The following is a 5,917-nucleotide window of genomic DNA, read 5'->3' on the forward strand; positions in this document are numbered from 1 at the left end:
CCCTGGGGGCTCCAAGGGAAAGTAGGCACCTTGCACCACTGTGCTCGGGGACCAGCTGTGCCTGGGACCCTGAAAACAACACGCTACCTTATCCAGATGTGGTCCAAACAGGTAAGGACCCCTTGGCTCGGGCCTTCCCAAGGAGAACAGAGGGCCAGATGGAGGTGCCAGACTCCATCTGTGCTCAGCCCTGAGTGCTCCAAGGCCCCAGAGGGCGAACTGAGATTCTAACACAAATTCAGCCAGGCCAGGACCTTGACAGGGCTGCCTGCTCCCCTGTGGCCTGAGCTGGGCCTCCTGCTCATCCAGGCTCCACTTCGTCCTTCCCTTTGCTGAATGCTTCTAAGGAAATGTAGGGGGAAGCAAACTCCGATGCTTTGCCAGCATCATTGTTTTCCATTCCTCTTCCTCATCCTTTGCTTATCAGGGCCAAAGGAACAGAATTCTTAATAAATTACCTCATAATCTAGTCCAACGGAAGTTTCAAATACAGTAGGAGCCCCAGGATACCTCTGTCACATCCTTGTTTTTATAAAGGAAAGGACATGAAGACTGAAACAAGTTGTGTTTCCAGCTGAGGCTCAGAAAAGGTAAATGGCCTGGACAAAGTCACACAGCCAGGTGGTGGCAGAAGTTGCTGCTCTGAGAGAGTGGGTGTGAAGTTTTTGCCTATCATCCATTCACCCTTTTTCTAGTTACATCTTCCTTTGGGAAATGCCCCTTAATTTTAGTTCATATTGTGTGGGCTTTTTTTTTTTTTTTCTTTTAATATTTATCTATTTGGCTGTGCTGGCTCTTAGTTGCAGCAGGCAGAGAATTTTTAGTTGCAGTGTGGAAATTCTTAGTTGCGTCATGTGAGATCTAGTTTCCTGACCAGGGATTGAACTCTGACCCGCAGCATTTGGAGCCCAGAGTCTTAGCTACTGGGCCACTGGGGAGGTCCCAGTTCACATTGTTAAGTGAGGCTAACCTGGTCCTAGAATCTGTGGTAAACATGTGACCCAGGTCCAAGCAGTAATTTCACCCTCAATGATTGGCTTAAGGATGGGCACGTGACCCAATTCAAGCCAATAAGAATCAGGCTTAGGATTTTGGCTCAACTGCTGGGAGAGGAAAGCTGGGGCAGCTGAGCTGAACATAAACAGATGTGGGGGCCGCCAAGCCTGGAGAGCCTGACCTGACTGTGGGTAAAGCCAGCACAGAAGACAGCAGAGTGGAGAGATGGAGAGCTGCTGAGTCCTGGTGACAGTCTTTCAGCTTCTGGATCCAGTCCTGCCTGAAGCCATAAGCCAGTAAGTGTTCCTTTTGGTTTGAGCTCATTTGAATTGCTCACTGCCATTTGCAAATGAAAAGTCCTGAACCAAGTGGACTCTAAATCCATGCTCTCTCCCGACTCCACACTGCCACCAGCTGATCCATCAAGCCTCTGAAGCACCATCTCAGCCCTCCCCAGGATTTCTACTTCAGCAGTATTTTGGCTTGCCAGTGACTCAGTGGTAAAGAATCCGCCTGCCAATGCAGGAGACTTGGGTTTGATCACTGGATGGGAAAGATCCCTTAGAGGAGGAAATGGCAACCCACGCCAGTATGTTTGCCTGTAGAATTCCATGGACAGAGGGGCCAGGAGGGCCACAATCCATGGGGTCACAAATGAGTTGGACACAACTTAGCAACGAAACAATACAATAGTACATAGCCTCAGCTTGTCTGTGTTCCATAAACTGTGTTTACCTTTAAAAACCCCCTAGGACTTCCCTAGTGGTCCAGTAAACCCACTTGCCAATGCAAGGGACATGGGTTTGATCCCTGGTCCGGAAAGATCTCACATGCCTTGGAGCAACTAAGCCCTTCCACCACAACTAGTGAGTCCGCACGGCCCGGAATTCAAGCTCTACAACCAGAGAAACCGCTGCAATGAGAACCCTGAGCACTGAAATGAAGAGCAGGCCCCACTCTCTGCAGTAAGAGAAAACCCACACAGCAATGCAGACCTAGCACAGCCAAAAATAAATACATACATAAATAATTTTTTTTAAGGTATGTCTTAAAAAAAAAAAATCAGGCCCCTGGTAATTTCCTGGCAGTTCAGTGATTAAGACTCCATGCATTCACTGCCAAGGGCCCTGTTTCCACCTCTGGTCTGGGAACTAAGATCCCACAAGCCTTGTGATGTGGCCAAATAAAATAAAATTCAGTCCCTGACGAGGTCCTGACCCAGGTGCTTAAAAAAACTAAGAAGGGGACTTTCCTGGTGGTCCAGTGGTAAAGACTCTATGTTCCCAATGCAGGGGGCCTGGGTTCGATCCCTGGCTAGGGAACTAGATCCCTCATGCTGCAACAAAGACCCAGCACAGCCAAATAAATAATTAATTTAATTAAAAAAAAAAAACTAAGAAGAAAGAGAGGGCAGGTGAACAAGCATCAGCCATTGCTTTCTCCTTTGGATCAGATCAGCCCCAGGGAGTGTGGGACCCTCAGCAGAGCCCAGGGTGCCCTCCGAGTTTTTCCTTTCACCTCCTCCCCAGTCACCCTAGGGGATCCTCATCCTTCTAGGAAGGAGACAACTAGAGACAAGAAAACGAAGCTTCCATCCACCATCTCAGAGGAGGTGGGAACCATGACAGGGACTTCTACGCAAAACTTTATAAGCTTGTTATCTTGTAAACTTTTATTATTTTTTGTTATCCCACAGATGTTTCCTCATAACATCCAGGGGTGGAAGAGGAAGAAGAGGAGGTGGAGGGAGAAATCCCTTATGGAGAAAAAAAAATATCAAGAGAGGGAGCTAGTCTGTGGAAGTGCCTGCCTGAAGCTAGTCTGTGGAAGTTCCAGCATCACTGTTGGTTTGAGAAATGCAGCTGCTCTGCTGTGGACTTGTGGGTGACAGACATCATTTCTTTTATAAATTAAAAAATTTTTTTTCGCCATTCTGTGCAGCAGACAGGATCTCACTTCCCTGACTAGGTATCAAATCTGTGCCCCCTGCATTGGAAGCATGGAGTCTTCACCACTGGACAGCCAGTGAAGTCCCAGACATCATTTCTGGCAAAAGCTGTACCCCAAGATATCAAGGGCTGTCTGATGACACGTCACCCCCAGGCTATGTGCAGTTTACTGGGGGCTTTTGTTCCAAATCTCATGTGCCAACAACCTTGAAGAGCTCCCTACCCCCTTGTGTGAATGGGCAGTAAACTTTGTGAATACAGAGTCGGTTGCCTTTATTTGGCAGGTGCGGTTAAGACAAAGGACACCCACAAAGGCAGAGGCATTTCATTTTGGATTCCAACACTTGGGGTCAGTGGTTAATTACTAAGTCTCTGTATTCCAAGGTCACTTGAAGTGACATGAGAATGGAGACATGAATCCTATATTAATCAGTGGATTAAGCTGAGCAAATGGCCTTCTTTCAACAGGAGGGGCCACAGCCCAAACTGCGAGCCCCCAGTACACAGCCTCCCCTGAGGCCAGAGAAAAGAAAAGTCGCTCAGTTATGTCCGATTCTTTTCGACCCCATGGACTGTAGGAGCCCAGGCTCCTCCGTCCATGGGCTTTTCTAGGCAAGAATACTGGGGTGGGTTGCCATTTCCTTCTCCAGGGGATCTTCCCGACCCAGGAATCAAACTTGGGTCTCCTTCACTGCAGGCAGACTCTTTACCATCTGAGCCACCAGAGAAGCCAGACAAGCGAGGGTCAAGCCTGTGCTCTTTCGGCCGGTATCTCTATTTCTGCTCCAGGATTCAGAGTCCTCCAGTGCTAATATTTCTAGATCTTATGGAGGAACTGGCCAGAGACAAGGGTCTTTTATTTTTTAATTTTTTTTCTATTTAGCCAGATTTTTAAAATTTATTATCATAATTTTAAAAAATTTATTTATTTTTGGTTGTGCTGGGTCTTCATTGCTGCCCATGGGCTTTCTCTAGTTGTAACAAATGGGGGCTACTCTCTAGCTGTGGTGCCTGAGCCCAAGCACCATTGTGGTGGCTTCTCTTGTTGCAGACCATGGGCCCCAGGGCACCTGGGCTTCAGGAGTTACTGCTCACAGGCTCTAGAGCTCTGGCTCAGTAGTTGTGGCACACAGGCTTAGTTGCCCTGTGGCATGTGGCATCAGACCCGAGTCCCCTGCATTGTCAGGCAGATTCTTAACCACTGGACTACCAGGCAAGTCCAGCTATATATTTTTTATTGGGTTATAATTGCTTTATAGCGTTGTGTCAGTTTCTGCGGTGCAGTGAAATGAATCAGCTAGATGTATGTGTGTGTGTGCTTAGCTGTTCAGTCATGTCTGACTCTTTGCAACACCCTGGAGCCTTCTAGGCTCCTCTGTCCGTGGGATTTTCCAGGCAAGAATACTGGAGTGGGTTGTCATTTCCTTCTCCAGGGGATTTTCCTGACCCAGGGATTGGACTCAAATCTCTTGAGTCTCCTGCATTGGTAGGTGGATTCTTTACCACTGTGCCACCTGGGAAGCCCAGCTATATGTGTATATACAAAAATATATATATACGTCTAGCCCTCTATGACCTCCATCCCACCCATCTAGGTCATCACAGAGCAACGAGTTGAGCTTCCTGTGCTTTGTAGCAGGTTCACACCAGCTATTTATTTTACACATGGTAGTGTATGTATGTCAATCCTAATCTCCCAATTCATCCCACCCTCTCCTTCACCTACTGTGTCTACATGTCCGTTCTGTACATCTGCGTCTCTATTCCTACCCTGGGAATAGGTTCATCTGTACCAGTTTTCTGGATTGCATATCCATGCTTTAATACACAGTACTACTTTTTCTGACTTGCTTCACTCTGTATGACAGATTCTAGGTCCATCTACATCTTTACAAATGACCCCCCAAATATGGAATACTTCACCAGTTTGGGTGTCATCCTGTGCACGGGTCATGCTAATCTTTATGTCGTTCCAATTTTAGTGTTTGTGCTGCCAAAGCGAGTGCTACAAAAATCTTTTGATGCCACAGACTCTTTCTGTCAAGTACTTCAGCACCTTTTGTCTGGAGGCTGGTGGCCTCTGATGTTGGCGGATAAGGTGGGACCAACATTCTGGAAAGCTGGGGGAAGATATGAGTGTGATGCCAGAAGGGAGAGACCAAAAGATATGATCACTGCCTCCCCACCCTACCCAACCCCAGACTGTCCCTCCCCAGACCAGGCCTCCCTGCCTCTCAAGTCACTGCTGATTCTCCCTGAATGAAATCAGAGAGGAACAGAGAGCAGGGCAGAGCAGACTTCAAGGCCAGAAACCTGACCCCAGAGTGCCCCTGGGAACAGGTGCTGTCACTCGGGGTGTGGGAAATTCCCAGCTCGAGCCGCCGTCTGAGCACAGAGGCGTCCAGGGACCAGTGGTTTCCTCGGGGGCAGGTGCTTCTGGACTCATCCTCCCCATGCAGCCACCTGGACCCTGCCCCTTGCCAGCCTGCCTGCCGGCATCGCCCAGAAAGAGCCACCCTGGCGCTCCTGTGCTGTTTTTCTGGTGATGCCCAACACGGCCATGCTAGACTGAGCCCCCGGGAGGCTGGGGCAGGAGAGCCGAGGCCCACGGCTTGACCCCAGAGTTCGGTTTTAGGGGAAGCACAGCAAAGCAGGAAGCGTATCTCTCTGCCTGTTTCCTTCTTGTTTCCTTCGTCCCTGGAAAGACTGAACAAAAGTCCTCAACATGAATGAAATTGAAGGGAGGGACGTGCGTCCTGAAAAGTTCAGAGAGCAAAGCAAGCCAGGACAAGGTCCCGGGGCCGTGTCCCCATGGTGCTGTGGTGGCCTCTCTGGCAGCTTCTGGAGTGGCCTCAACACAGCATCTGTGCAACAAGGGGAGAGCAGAAGGGACCTGCTATCTGGGAATTTCCCTTCACCCAGTGACGGCTCCACTCACCAAGCTTTGCCCAGAGCTCTGGACCACCTTGGCC

General features: G+C 49.0%; 1 non-coding gene across 1 annotated transcript; it reads right to left on the reverse strand.

The window, feature by feature from the left end:
- Nucleotides 1–4,848: 4,848 nt before the first annotated feature.
- On the reverse strand, nt 4,849–4,951 carry LOC139037571 (U6 spliceosomal RNA). Its single transcript, XR_011490455.1, has one exon. It is a non-coding gene; the product is annotated as a U6 spliceosomal RNA (small nuclear RNA).
- Nucleotides 4,952–5,917: the final 966 nt, after the last annotated feature.

This window comes from Odocoileus virginianus, chromosome 11 (genome assembly GCF_023699985.2).
Source record: "Odocoileus virginianus isolate 20LAN1187 ecotype Illinois chromosome 11, Ovbor_1.2, whole genome shotgun sequence".
In the NCBI taxonomy this organism is placed as follows: domain Eukaryota; kingdom Metazoa; phylum Chordata; class Mammalia; order Artiodactyla; family Cervidae; genus Odocoileus; species Odocoileus virginianus.